Raw genomic sequence first — 14,087 nt, forward strand, 5'->3', positions numbered from 1 at the left:
CAATACAGGTAAGCTTTACTTTGAGTCCATTTGGTAGGTATCTTTCTTTCCTTTCAAGATAAGGTTTCTCTGTGTAGCTCCAGCTCTCCTAGACCTTGCTCTGTAGACCACCCTGGTCTCCAACTCAGAGATCCACCCACTTCTCCCTCTAGAGTGCTCTTTGATGGAAGGGTAGCCAGACTCCAAAGATGCTATGCAGGGAGAGTGACTTGATATGTTTCAGGTTTCCAAATTATTATTCAGACCATCTAATCAAGATGTCCACCATGCACTCCCAGTCCAGCTAGTTTGGTATCTTTTTTTTTTTTTTTTTTTTTTTTTTTTTTGAGACAGGGTTTCTCTGCATAGCCCTGGCTGTCCTGGAACTCACTGTATAGACCAGGCTGGCCTCGAACTCAGAAATCCACCTGCCACTGCCTCCCATGTGCTGGGATTAAAGGCCACCACCACCACCACTGCCTGGCTTTGGTATCCTTTTATTACATTCAGAGTGTGTGTGTGTGTGTATGTGTATGTGTGTGTGGTGTGTGTGTACACACTGCACATGTGCTGAGGTCAGAGGACAACCTAAGTTGTTTCTCTTCTGCCCAGTGGGTCCCTGGAATCTACCTCGAGTCGTCAAGTGCCTTTACCCACTAAGCCATCAGAGGGTAGCATCTTTTTCCCATAACTATGTGTATTTATTTTGACCCTGGGGGAGGGGGTCGCGCTGTGTAGTTTGGAACTTGCTCTGTACCTAAGGATGATCTTGAGCTGTTCATCCTCCTGCCTCCATTTCCCAAGTGCTAGGACTACAGGCAAGAGCCATCATGCTCAACCAAAGTTTTGATTTGATGGTAAGAGTAGTGGGACTCCAATCCACATGCCTTGCAGGGATGTGCTTCAGGTTTCAAATTATTATTCAAGCTATCTCGTCGGGAATGGATGGCCAGGCCTTAAAGTCTATTAACAGAGAATAGGAATTGCAGTCTAGTCTAAAGATGACAGGTGGCCTGGCCTTGCTTCTGGTGCTGTCCCTGACCGTGGAGAAACGCAGGAATATATGAAAGGCAGACTGTGGAACGCGGTGGCCGAATGGAAGTGGCAGGCAGGGCAGAAGATTTTCCTAAGGATTTGTCTTCATCCCTGGGTGACCTTAATTGGAAGCCATTCAATACTAATCTGAGACCCAGATCAGAGAACTGACCTGAAAGAGCTTTCGGAAGGGGAGGATGAAAGCACGTAGTGCGAGCAAGGTACTGGGCTCCGTTTCACAATCGGAGAAACTGAGGCACGCGAGCCCAGAGGACCGAGTCTGGGTCCCTAGGAGGGTCAGAGTGCCGACGCGCGCTGGGAACCTGGGAAGCGCGGCGGCTCACCGGGTCCCGCCCCTCGGCGGGCTCCTCGCTTCAGAGGACCAATAAAGTTGTTGAAATTGACACGGTTGCTAAGGAAGTGGGTCGCCGAGCCGGGTTGCTAAGGAAGTGAGCGGCCGCGGTCTCTCCCCATCCGGGGCAGCAGGGAATGGCTGAGCCCGGGGTTCGCCGCCGCCGCCCGCTCTCGGCTGCGGCCGCAGGTGAGTTCGGGATGCGGGGTCCCCGCGGGGCGCCCAGCGTTATCCCGGCGTCGTTGCTCTGCGAGCCGCAGCATCCTTTGCCTGGCCTCTGTGGTATCTCTGACCACCCGGCTTCTTCTCGGGCGCGGCCGGCACGACCCCCCAGTCTTGGCCGCTCCTGCTCGCACCTCACGGCCGGTCCGGGGCCGTAGTTCCAGGCCCTGGCCGGAAAGGCAGCTCAGGAAGCAAGTACCTGAGGTCCGAGCCTCAGGGCGGTGCCTGGATCGCTGTGTGACCTTGGACAAACCCCTTGCCGTCTCTGGCAGCAGCAGCCCTGTCTGTCCATTGGGGTCTTGACACTTGCTGAGGAGACGTGTACATGAAAGGGCTCCAAGTGGGAAGAGGGTGAACGGCCAGGCTACTGTATATGGGGACCAAGAGTCCTGTTTGAAGTCTGAGTGCTTGAGTTTGAGGCTGCATAGCGTGGCATTGAGTCTTCTGTAAATCAGATCTTGGGATAATGCCCTTCCATGGGAAGCAGAGTGTCTGGAGTAGCTTGGGACATGGTGCTTTTAAAAAAAAAATTAACATGTTAATTGCATATAGCGGGTTTCATGATGACGTCTCATTCGTGTGTATAATTTATTTTATTCGTGTCCCCCTCCCACTGACCCATTCCCTTCACTTTCCAGTCCCTTCTAATTCCATGCTCTAGCGCGGCTTACAAGAACTTGGTGAGGGGTTCTTTTCAGGAGCATGGGCGTTTTACCCGTGGCTACACTACAGAAGAAAATGCCTGCTACTCTCTCACTCACCAGTAACTCAGGCGAGGTGTTAGGTGTGGGGGTGTGGTGGTAGGGGGCACACATCATCTCAGGAATGGGCGGAGTGCTGTGAGCCCCTCCCCCTAGCAGCCGTTAACTGCCCATAAAAACGCGTGTAGAGGTGGGTCCTTGTGAGCCCCTCCCCCCTCCTAACAAGTGGTTAGTTCTTAACACACTGATGGGGTGGAGCCTTCCAAGAGGGGGAAGATGACTTGGGACCAGAAGGACTTAGGTGTGTAGCTTGCCAGCGCATATGGGTATTCCAGACCCACATGCAGTTTTACTTTGTAGTCTGCTAAGAGGAGGGAAGTTTTTGACTGTATTTGTGCCATGTCTGTCACCCGGTATATTTATCACAAGAGTAGGGGTATTTATCTCTTCTGAGAAGTGCTTAGAGCAGTAGTGATCATTTGCAACTTGATGATGAAGAAGTTTTTTGAGGGGTACAATCTCATTTAATCTTCACAGCCTGTGTCAGGCAGCTGGTGATGTCACCCGGTCTTGTAGATGAGGAACCCGTGCCTGAGAAAAGTAAATGGCTTGCCTAAGACTCTGAGGCTCACGGTGTGATGGAGCTGGCTGTGCATTTCAGTCCCTGCTCCCCGATGCCTCTGCTTTCTCAACAGTAACTGCTAGAAGGCCACAAGGGTATTTTGGGTTGCTTCTAATTGCTTTGGCTAGAAGTTGTTCTCCCAATGGCATGGAAACAAGATCTCAGACAAAAAAGCTTTGCATGTTTTAGTTTGTTTCCTAATATTTATTCATTTTACCTAATAAATCTGATTGGCTTTTAAAAATACTGTTACTGTAGTTTGTGTGTGTGTGTGTGTGAGTGCCAACCTGTGCCATGGTGTGTAGAGGTGAGAAGTCAGCTTTGTGGAGTTGATTCCTTCCACCTCTATGGCCCTGGGGATCAAACTCCATAGTCTCAGGTTGTCAGGCCTGTGTGGCAAGTGCTTTCCCTGCTGAGCCATCTCCCCTGCCCCATGTGGCTTTTAAATTCATGTGTATAAGGTATTTTGATCATACTCACCCCCATTACCTTCCTACTTCTGCTGATCCCCTCTCTTCCCACATTGTCCTGCCTTCCTCATCTCCCCACTTTGATGACCCAGTCTAATTAGGATTGCTTATAGGAACCTAAGTGAGGGCTTATTTATAAGTACAAGCAACTTACTAGTGTTTCCATGGCTGAAGAAGTGCCTCTTTCTTAGCCATCATGGACTGCCTGTAAGTCCTTAGAGAGGAGTGTGGTCTCATGAAGCCCTCCCCACTTCTGTGACTAACATTGATGGGCACAGTCTCATGTACTTCTGCACAGATAGGCACAGCTGCTGAGAGCTCCCAGGGCCACAGGCATGTCCTACTCAGAGACAGCATTCCACACACACCACTCCCTCTCCTCCTCTTACATTCTTTCTGTCCCCTCTACTCTGATGTTCTCTGAACCTTGGAGGGGTGAAGTGTCCCCATATAGGCTGATCATTCAGAAGTCCCCTGCTTCCAGCACCTTGTCTACTTACGAGCCTCAGTGACCACGGCCCCCTGCAAAAGAAGCATCTGAGCAAAGCTGACTCCATTACTTATCTATAGGCATAAACCTAACTATTTAGAAAGTAGTTTGACAGATACATCACATCCATTTAGGAACTCAACACAGTGACTCCCCATTAGGGCCTATGTCCTCTCCAGACACGGGCTTTGATTGTGCTCTAGGACTAGATAGGAATTGCTGTCTGTGGAGAAGGCCCCAGTACAAGCTGTCGGTTAGCCTGTCACTGTCTTGGCACTATCACATCAGTGGGCGCGTGTTTCTGGGGAGGTCGTTGCTGTAGGATGAAGCATCTACAGCTGAGTGACCCTGTTGGCAGTTCTTCGCTGGCAGGCTGCATGGCATCTTCGACCCTGTGAGCCATGGCCAGCAGCAGGGAAGTGCTAGCTCACTGCTAGCTTTCAGCCTGGCCTCTCTTTGACATGCAGTCAAAGCTTGTCGTGTCTACTGCAACAAGTTCTTATCATCTCATAATGGTGGGCAACCAACAGCAGGGCCATTAGCTGGTTTTGGGTACCTCAAGGGCATCTCTGGTGACTTGAATGGGACCACTGAGAGAGACATCCAGCCCTGTGGACTGAACAGCTGCCTGTTTCTTGGCCAGTACAGTGAGTGACAGCCATTGTTGGACTACTGCATCTCCTTTTAATAATAAATCCCCCCCCCCCCATACCTTTGGTTTTCTGAAACAGGGTTTCTCTGTGTAGCCCTGGCTGTCCTGGAACTCACTCTGTAGACCAGGCTGGCCTCTAACTCAGAAATCTGCCTGCCTCTACCTTCCAAGTGCTGGGATCAAAGGCCTGTGCCACCACAGCCAGGTCCAATAAATCCCCTTTTAATGAACACTGCCATCCTCAGTTCTGTTCCTTTAGCAAACGCAGACCAATAGAGTACCATTCGCCAACGATTCATGTCAAGGTAGCCCACCCCTGGAACTAACATTTTCCTATAATAATTTGTGGCTGTGAATTGCTTGGCACATTTGGTAAATGTTAGCTGTCATTATTTGGGCTTAGCCTAGCACGTGTACTATAATTCATACTGTTAGTGGTTGGTAAGTGAGTCCAGTGTGTGGTTATGGTCTCAGGTCTGTCAGCCTTCAGAGATGATCATAAGCATGAAGCTGTTGTCACCGTGGCATTATGTGGATGTTGGTGTCACTGCAGGCTTTCTCCATGAACCAGGACCTCCTTGCCAGGATGGGCTGCAAAGAAAGGAGAAATCTGGTGCGGCAGAATATAGCTCAGTTGGTAGAATGTTGCCTAGCATACATGAACCCTGGATTTCTCCTCTAGTGCCATATAGACACTGGTGTGGTGGCTCATGTCTGCGATCCCAGAACTCGGGTGCTGGAGAAGGAGCATAAGTTCAAGGCCACCTTGCCTGTATATCAAGTGTGGGGTCAGTCTGAGTTTTTGTTTGTTTTAAAGAGGAAACTGGTTAATTGGAGGTTTTGTTGTTTGGGACCTAATTCAGTAATTGTTTATTATATCTCTCTCCCAGGGATGTACAGGATTTGTATGTCCATGGCCTTCAAGGAGCCCTGATCTTAATTTTCAAATAACTGTCATTTGACAGTATTTGATGTCCCCACCCACTGGGTGTCAGGTTTACCAGGGCCTTGCATATGCCAGGTGGGCACTTCACTAACCAGCCCCATCTCTGGCCCCTTGGTTTTTGTTTAAGGCTGCCTTGTTGCTCTGGCCAGCCTCTAATTCCTAGGCTAAAGTGATCTTGTCACCTTAGCTTCCTAAGCAAATGAGACTGTAGGTGTATGTTGACACACTTGCCTTGACTTGTCTAAATGGATTCATGGGTTGTGTTTGTATTTGTGTTGGCCGTAGAGTAAAGCCCTGCTGCTTTCTGCTGTGTCTGAGATGTTTGCTAGGCACCTGAGGTGGGTGGGAGCTGGTGGGAGGGGAGTGGGAGGTAGGGAGGTGGGGAGTGGGAGGTGGGGGCTGAGGGGGTGGGAGGTGAGGGGATGGGTGGGGTGGGGAGAGTGGGGGGGAATTGTGGTAGTGGAGTGGGAACCTCAGATTGTTCTAATTTCTTTTTCCTTCCTTGTTATCTTTCCCTTCCCCCTCCTTTTCCTTTCTCCTCTTTTTCTTTTTCCATTTCTTTTTTTTTTTTTTAAGATTTATTTTCATTTTCCGTGCATTGGTTTGCCTGCATGTATGTTTGTGTGAAGGTGCCAGGTCCTCTGGAACTGGAGTTACAGGCAGTTGTGAGCTGACATGTGGGTGCTGGGAATTGAACAGAGGTCCTCTGGAAGAGCAGCCAGTGCTCTTAACTGCTGAGCCATCTCTCGAGCTCTCTTTCCATTTCTTGTCTTTCCTGGGTCTTGTTACGTAGCCTAGATTGGCCCTGCACTTTCTTTCTGTGGTCTTGTTACATAGCCTAGGTTGGCCCTGCACTTGCTCGCCTGCATGCCACGTTCATACACATTTCACTTATGGATTTCCAGGTCGATGAGGAAGAACCTTGTCTTGTGATAGTTGACACACAGCTGTCTGTATGGATCTTGGTGCCTTTGAGGTCTGCCTGGTGCTCTTGAGAAAAATGAGGTGCAGATTGAACTCTCCAGCAGACAATGGCAGAATTCCTAGGAAGAGAAGCCATGCTGCTGGGAAGTAGCCCACCTCACACTGGCGTCTAGGTCTTCAGATTCAGGCACAGGGCTCTTGTTGCTGTGTTCCTATGGCTTCGTTTGTGGGACGCTTGCTGAGCGACTGGTATATGGCAGCCCCGTGACAGCAAAGAGATAGCTGAGGTCCTTGTTCTCACAGTTAGAGTTCAGCAGGTGCAAACCCAAAACCAAAAAGTAGGCAGGTGAAAGTGGGCAAACGAATTTGAACTGGAGAAGCACAGTGGGAGCAGTGGCACAGACCTGGGCTAGAAAGTCACTTTTCCAGGACTGGGGAGGGACACTGCTGCTTTGATTGGGGGAGGTGGTGACATTTTTGTTGAGGTTTGCTCTCAGGCTCACTGTTTGAAGGTACACCAAAAGGATAAAGACTCCACGGTGGGCACAAGCTTGCTAATTCCAGAAACTGCAGGAAGTGGCTATGAGTGGGGTTAGTGGAGAGGTAGCTGGGGGCAGGGGGAGTCTACTACAGAGGGACTTGGGCTAGAGGAGTCTAAACGCCCTGGGACCACTGAAGGCTTCTGAGAAGGTGTCATCATCTAGGTGGTTTTGTTGGTGTTGATTTTTTAATGTGTGTGGATGTTTTGCCTGCGTGAATGCGTGAATGTCTACAGAGGCTAGAGGGAGTGTGGGATCTCCTGGAACTGGAATTACAGAGGGTTATGAGCCACTATGTGTGTTTTGGGACCTGTGGAAGAACACCTGCTGAGTCATCTCTCTAGACCTTAGTTGATGTTTTAAATAAATAATTAATTTTTAAGACAGAGTCTCACTGGGTGGTGGTGGCACCCACCTTTAATCCCAGCACTTGGGAGGCAGAGGCAGATGGATTTCTGAGTTCGAGGCCAGCCTGGTCTACAGAGTGAGTTCCAGGACAGCCAGGGCTATGCGGAGAAACCCTGTCTGGAAAAAAACCAAAAACCAAAAACCAAACCAAAACAAAAAGACAGGGTCTTTTGTAGCATAGGTTAACCTTAAGTTCTTTAGGTAGTCAAATAAGGATGGACTCAAATCTCTGATTCTTTGCCTATCTCCTGTGTACTGGGGTTACACGTGTATGCTACCATACCAGATCATGTGGGCACAGGATCTGAATTCAGAACCTTTATACTGGGGTTATACATGTATGCTACCACACCACATCACGTGAGCATAGGGTCTGAATTCAGAACCTTGTGTACACTGGCCAAGGCTTCTTTCTACTAATTGAGCCACATCCCTGGCCCCTAGTGTTCTGTTCTGTTTTTAAATCACTTGGAGGGCTCACAGTGAGGTTCTGTGTAGAGTGTCCTCACCGTTTGCTTGTGCCCTTGGTTCCAGCATCAGTGTCACAAAAGGAAACACAAAAGAAAGTGAAGTCATCTGGCCTCTCTGGATCATGAGTTTGAGAGAGCTTTAAGTGCCAGCCGGACTAAGTAGGAGGTTAGTAAGATGGTGGTGGCCTTTTAGCGAGGTGGCAGGGGATGGTTATGTTTTGGAGGTGGCCAGGAGGGTGGGAGAATTAAGGATGACTCCTAAATTTTTAGCCCAAGCAGTTAGGTAGATTTAGAGGTGCCATTTGCCTCTAAAAGGATTAGAGGTCGCTGGTGAGGGGCCCTGAGAGGAATAACTGAATTATTCCAAGAGGCCCAAGGTGCTAACAGTGCCTTAGCCCTTTGAGAAGGAACCCGCAGCTCCTGCTGAAGGAAGACAGCCTGGAGAGGGTCCGACAGTGCTCCACCTTGGACATCTAGATCTGCTTTCCCATGCTGGCTCCATGCCAGTCTGTGGAGCAGTAAGTAGGCACTCTGCTGGGGTCCTGCTTACCTATCTCCAGCTGTTTGAGTTGCTGTCCTGACCTGGGGATCGTGGCTGATGGAGGCTGGCAGAGCCTAGCCGGCTCTGGGGGAGAGCGTAGACACAGTAGCACAGCTCACTCCCAGCACCTTGGATGGCGCTTAGCACAGCTCACTCCCAGCACCTCGAGTGGCCGAGCCTGCCCTGCCAAGATGCTCTTTCCTGGCTGCTGAGCAGTAGGTCGAAAGATTCAGAGCTTTTTAGACAGGGGAAAGCTTTGTAAAGCTGCTGTACTCTGCCAAAATTCCTAGAGGACTCTTGAAAGTAGTAGCTCGTCCAAGCAAGGCTCCAGGCCTCATTTCCCATGCACTAGGAAAGGCCTTTGTACGTTTGGCGGTCAGTGAGGCCTGTTCAGCGTGGTGCGACCCACAACTGCACGGCTGCTCCGAGCAGCTCTGGTGGCTTGTTGCTCCTTCTTAGATCTCATCAACTGATCTTTAGTCAGTGGTGGCCACACGGAGTGTGGGTTGTCCCCAGGCTTCAGGTAAGGACACTGAGATACCTAGAAGTCAGTCCTATTTGCTAGTGTATTAAGTACCTGCTAAGGGTTGGAAGGAAGATTCATGCTGGTCTAAGTGTGCTGTGCATGACAGAAGCACTTCTTGAACATGCATAGTCTAGGCCTAGATTGGAAAAATCAGGGTCTGGATTTCACCATGATTCACTCACCTAGATCAGAACCAAAACTGTAGTCTCCTTCCATTGCCCTCCAGTCAGGCCACAGAAGCCAAAAGCTGTGCAGCAGTGGCCAAGAAAGAGGAGCTACTGGGAGGTCTGAGGGTGGGCCACACAAACAGCTGGCTGAATTTAAGGAAGGTGGAGCTGTTCTGGCTGCAGGTCACTAAAGTAACTATTGTTACCGTCATCTGTGTACCCAAGATTTGAGTTGTCAAATCCATCTTTTGGGGTCACCTTTCTTAACCTTCAGAGAGAAAACCCTACAAAGATAAGAAGTACAAGCCCCTCACCTAAGACCCTAGAAGACAAGGGTCATGCAAGGGCAAGAAGCCCCTCACCTAGGCTCTAGAAGACAAGAGACATGTACGCCCCCCCCCCCCTTCACTGTGCACTGAGCTGAAGACAGAGCATCAGCTGCAGGAGGGGCTGTGCCTGCACACAGCTCAAAGGACACAGTCTAGACCTGAGGTCACCCCAACAGTAAAACACAAAGCTGGCTCAGAACAAAACAATACCCCCCTCCTCCAGGACCTGGTGCTAACAGCAAGCTGATAGTGTGTTGTGATAGCTAAGTTAATGCTTGCTGAGCCAAGCTTGCAAGCCCTGCTTTCATTTGGTCCTCAGCAGTCTCATACAGGAACTGTTCCTCCCAGTTCCCAGAAGAGGGAAGTAGAGACTGTGTGAGTCAAATACTTTGAGTCAAATACTTCCCCAAAGATGCTGATCCAAAGTCTACTGCTCAGCCTACTATTTGCTTCTAAGAAAGTTATTTATTTATTAATTATTATTGTGCATGTTTGTGTGTGCATGGTGTGTGTACATGAGTACATGTGTGCCACAGTGCACCTGTGAAGGTCAGAGGACTTTCGTAGAGTCAGTTCTCTCCTTCTACCTTTCTGCAGGTTTCAGGGGTCAAACTCTGTCATCCACTGAACCATCGATCCGGCCTTCTATTGCTCCTTCCTTCCCTCCCTCCCTCCCTTCCTCCTTCCCTCCCTCCCTCCTGTAGCTTCTTGCATGCTAAGCATATGATCCACCACTGAGGGACATCTTCCACCCCATCTGTTTTTCAGATGAGCAGTGACCACAGCATCCATTTGTCAGGGGCCTTTCTTTTCTGTGCCTGGGTAACTAGTTTGAAGTTCTAATAGCAACCAGGTGCAATGGGACTTGGTTATAATCCTAGCACTCAGGAGGCAGAGACAGAAGGGTCAATAGGGTTAAACAGTTACTTTGAGGTTGGCAAGCATTATAAGAGACACCATCTCAACAAAGAAACCAACCAAAAAATGACTTCAAAGGATGTTGGAGGAAACTCCTTGGGCTGTTTTAGAGTAATGGTGAATCTTCTCAGTATTTGATGGATGAGGGAACAGACCAAGCTTTGGGCTAATAGGCCAGCCTTATGCTTTGAAGCAGTCTAGCTGCCTGCCTCACATGGCTGAAGCTGGAGCCTTGAGCTTCTTTTCTGAATCTTAACCCTCAACTCACTTAGATGTGCCCATTACATATACACGGGAGAGGGAAGTGGTACAGAAACCCTTCATTCAGTACCTTTAGAAAGCTGCTTGGTTCAGGGCTGGTAAGATGGCTTAGCTGATGAGGGTGCCTGATGGCCTTAGTTCAAGTCCAGAGGCACACATAGTGGACAGAGAAAACAAGGTCCTGCAAGTTGTCCTCTGACCTCCACACATGCAGTGTGACATTCACCCATGGGTGCACACACAAAATAGATCAACACAATATTTAAAAAAAAAAAAAAAAAAAAAAAGGCTGTGGCACATACCTTTAACCCAGCACTCAGGAGGCTGAGGCAGGTGGATCTCTGTGAGTTCAAGGTTATCCTGGTCTATATATATATACTAAGCTTTAAGACCGCCAGGGCTAAATGGTAAGACCCTGTCTGAAACTCAGCCCTCAAATTAAAAAAAAAATATTTTAAAAGATCTATTGGTTAAGCCTGTGCTATCACAGAAAATTCTGTCACTTGTATTGTGACATGGGGAAGTAAGTCAACCTGCCTGAGCCTCGTCGTCTTTCTCTCTCTCTTTGTATATGTTTAAGTGTGTCTATAGCTGCATACACAAACACGTGACCCGGCCTTGAGGTGGACATCTCCCTTGGTGCCTCTATGATGGCCTTTTTCTCCCAGACCTTCTGGATGGGGTGCTCAGGGTGTTTCTGCAAACATACAGTGAGCCCTCTTGTTAGTACCACGGGTCTGCATTGCATCTTGAAGTGGGAGTGTTTAAGGATCACTTAATCCTGATGACACATTGTGTCTCTTCACTCTGTCACCTGATTGCAGACACTGAGCTTACTGCCAGCAGATCTATCTTTAGTATACTGATGTAGTTAAATCATAATTTACATTAGCGATCTCTCTCCCACCAGTGATAATGGGGTGGGGTTGGTTTGTTTTTAAAGTTTGGGCGTGTGTTACAGCACTTTCATTTTCTTACATAGAGCACAGGATAGATGATAGATGTGGTTCAGTTGAAGTAGAAAGACAACTGAAGTTTGGGACATTAGTTAACTGTTACCCACACTGGAGTCCGCCATAGCACCTTCACACTGGTTTTAGTGGGGCTGTGTGGGCTTCTGTGTAGCAGACAAGCTGGGCAGAATGGGAGCAGCCCAGGGTGGCAGCAGCCATCTCTCTGCTGACGACTCAGGAAACTGAGTGAAAAGCTCACTGGTAAATTGTGGGACATAGGTGACTGAGATGACTGTGAGCAGGTGGTCTTCGGTAATGAAGCGGAGATGCTCTGACAGGCAGTATCTCCCCTTGCTGGTGCTCACTCAGCAGCCTTTGTTTGTTTGTTTTGTTTTTCGAGACAGGGTTTCTCTGTGTAGTCCTGGTTGTCCTGGAACTCACTCTGTAGACCAGGCTGGCCTCGAACTCAGAAATCCGCCTGCCTCTGCCTCCCAAGTGCTAGGATTAAAGGCGTGCGCCACCACCGCCCGGCTCAGCAGCCTTTTTTTTTAAAGGGGAAAATTTTCCAGTTTAAGAAAATAAACTAGCTGGGCAGTGGTGGAGCAAGTCTTTAAAGCCTAGCACTTGGAAGGCAGACGCAGGCGGATTTCTGAGTTCGAGGCCAGCCTGGTTTACAGAGTGAGTTCCAGGACAGCCAGGACTATACAGAGAAACCCTGTGTCAAAAAACAGAAAGAAAGAAAGAAAGAAAGAAAGAAAGAAAGAAAGAAAGAAAGAAAGAAAGAGAGAAAGAAAGAAAAAAGGAAGGAAGGAAGGAAAAGAAAGAAAGAAAGAAAAGAAATTTCTGGGCTGGGCCTGGAAAGACGATTCAGTGGTTAAGAGCACTGACTGCTCTACCTAAGATCCTGAGTTCAAATCCCAGCAACCACGTGGTGGCTCACCACCGGAATCTGATACCCTCTTCTGGTGTGTCTGAAAACAGCTACAGTGTACTCATATAAATAAAATAAATCTTTAAAAAAAGAAAAAGAAAAAGAAAATAAATTTCCAGGAGGTGGTGGTACACGCCTTTAATCCTAACATTTGGGAGACAGAGGAAGGCAGATCTCTGAGTTTGAGGCCAGCCTGGTCCACAGAGCGAGTTCCAGGACCGCCAAGGCTAGACAAAGAGAATCTGTCTGGGGGGGGGTGTGGAAGAGGGAAAGAAAATTTATTTCTAATAAGGAAAAGTCAAGGAAATCATGGTAAGATCAAAGTAAAGCTCACCCCAAGTCCTATCAGCTAGAAATAATCTATTAGCGTGTTACTGCCGTGTGCAAATATGTTCTGAAGTATGTTTTATCTTCTAGATGTGCAGGTCCTGCCTGCTGCCAGCAAGGCTGTTTCCGGGGTTTAGAGACTGTAATGCTACCGAGAGGACTCGGTGGTAATCCTCATGCATGACATTGTCCTTCGTTCACATTTCTTGGCTTTTGTTGTTCACTTGTTTGTTGTTATGGTGTCAGAGACTAAAAGTAGTGCCTCTTGCTGGGCAGTGGTGGCGCACGCCTTTAATCCTAGCGCTTGGGAGGCAGAGGTGGGCAGATTTCTGAGTTCGAGGCCAGCCTGGTCTACAGAGTGAGTTCCAGGACAGCCAGGGCTACACAGAGAAACCCTGTCTCGAAAGACAAAACAAAACAAAACAAAAAACAACAACAACAACAACAAAAAAAAAAAACCAAAAAACAAAAAAAACAAAGGAGGGGAAGGGAAGTGACTTTGAATCCTTGTAGGACGTTTGTGAGTGTCCACTGTTAAATACAAGAGGGGCTTCTGCCTCACTCGCAGACAGATGCTTCAGTGACAGTGGAGGCACCTCTTTGGATTCAGGGCCGACATTGAGGGATGGATAGTAAGATCAGGCACTGGTGGTCTTACTGGGCTGCTCTTTTAGGTTACTCTCTGACAGTGTGTTTTCAGATACTCAAACCCAAATCAAGGTGCTAGTCTTGTTTCCTCAAGCAGGGAACGGCTCTGTGGCTTCCTCTCTCCTCAGTGATATACACCAACCCACCAAAAAGTCTGAAGAAGAGAAAGACAGACAGACAGACAGACAGACAGACAAAAGAAGATTTGCAAACTCACTAACCAGAGAGCAGCATGGCTTCCAGTCATGTTGTCCCACCCAGGGGTATGGTTCTTCGGGGCACCCACTATTCTTCAGGGTGTGCTTCCCACCGACCAGCTTCACCTGACAGAAGAAACATTGACTTAGAGAACTTTGGTTTTTTTGCTCTGTAGACCAGGCTGGCTCAAACACACAGAGATCCACCCACCTCTGCCTCTACTGAGTTTAAAGGGCATGTGACCATGCCTAGCCCTTTCCATAAGATTCTTTTTTTTTTTTTAAAGGTTTATTTATTATATGTAAATCACTGTAGCTGTCTTCAAACACACTAGAAGAGGGCGTCAGATCTCATTATGGATGGCTGTGAGCCATCATGTGGTTGCTGGAATTTGAACTCATGACCTTTGGAAGAGCAGTCAGTGCTCTTAACCACTGAGCCATCTCTCCAGCTCTCCATAAGATTCTTTTTTTTTTTT

The 14,087-nt window shown here is 48.4% G+C and overlaps 1 protein-coding gene across 1 annotated transcript in view; it reads left to right on the forward strand.

Annotated features, from left to right (window-relative positions):
* The first annotated feature begins 1,435 nt into the window (after positions 1-1,435).
* The window catches only part of Kif3b (kinesin family member 3B), a 40,070-nt gene continuing 27,418 nt past the window's right edge, over positions 1,436-14,087 (forward strand). Inside the window, exon 1 of the mRNA XM_031372327.1 lies at positions 1,436-1,555. The gene's annotated coding sequence lies outside the window, so the exon portion shown is untranslated. The remainder of the gene's footprint in view (positions 1,556-14,087) is intronic.

This window comes from Mastomys coucha, unplaced genomic scaffold, assembly GCF_008632895.1.
Source record: "Mastomys coucha isolate ucsf_1 unplaced genomic scaffold, UCSF_Mcou_1 pScaffold15, whole genome shotgun sequence".
Taxonomy (NCBI): Eukaryota; Metazoa; Chordata; class Mammalia; order Rodentia; family Muridae; genus Mastomys; species Mastomys coucha.